Genomic DNA, 539 nt, shown 5'->3' with positions numbered 1-539 from the left:
TTTTTTGTAAAGCTTGTTCTTACACTACCCTTGCTTCTCCCTCCCTCTCTCTCCCTCCTTTCCTCCCTCCCTCCCTCCCTTCCCCTCCCCCTTTCCCCCTCCCTTCCCCCTCTCTCTGCCCCAGGGCTGTTGGGTAGGGCTGCTTAAGTTATGGACCACACAAGAGTATCAGGCTGTGAGGTGTGACCTCTTACCTTCATGAGAACATCCATTAGTGACATGCACAAAGGCTGAAACAGAGGTGACTCTGTTTTGTGTGTCCTCAAGGTGTGTGACGGAGCTGGGGCAGGAAGGCAGGAGAATCCATCCACTCAGGGCACTACACTGGCCATTGGTTTTTTTCACTTTGGATGCCAACTCTGGGGATTGGTTGGGGGGGGTTCTTGGGGTCATTCAGGCTGTGGGCTAGTTCCAAGTGATGTCTGCCATGGACATTGATAAGGAGTGGAGGCTTGGGTATTACTGTCTTGGGGCTGTGAACCCCTGGGCTTTCCCATGGTCTGGGAGAGGAATCTGAAGGAACTGTAATTGAGGAATCT

The sequence above is a fragment of the Phodopus roborovskii genome, unplaced genomic scaffold (assembly GCF_943737965.1).
Source record: "Phodopus roborovskii unplaced genomic scaffold, PHOROB, whole genome shotgun sequence".
In the NCBI taxonomy this organism is placed as follows: Eukaryota; Metazoa; Chordata; class Mammalia; order Rodentia; family Cricetidae; genus Phodopus; species Phodopus roborovskii.
Note: the sequence above shows the minus strand (reverse complement) of the source record.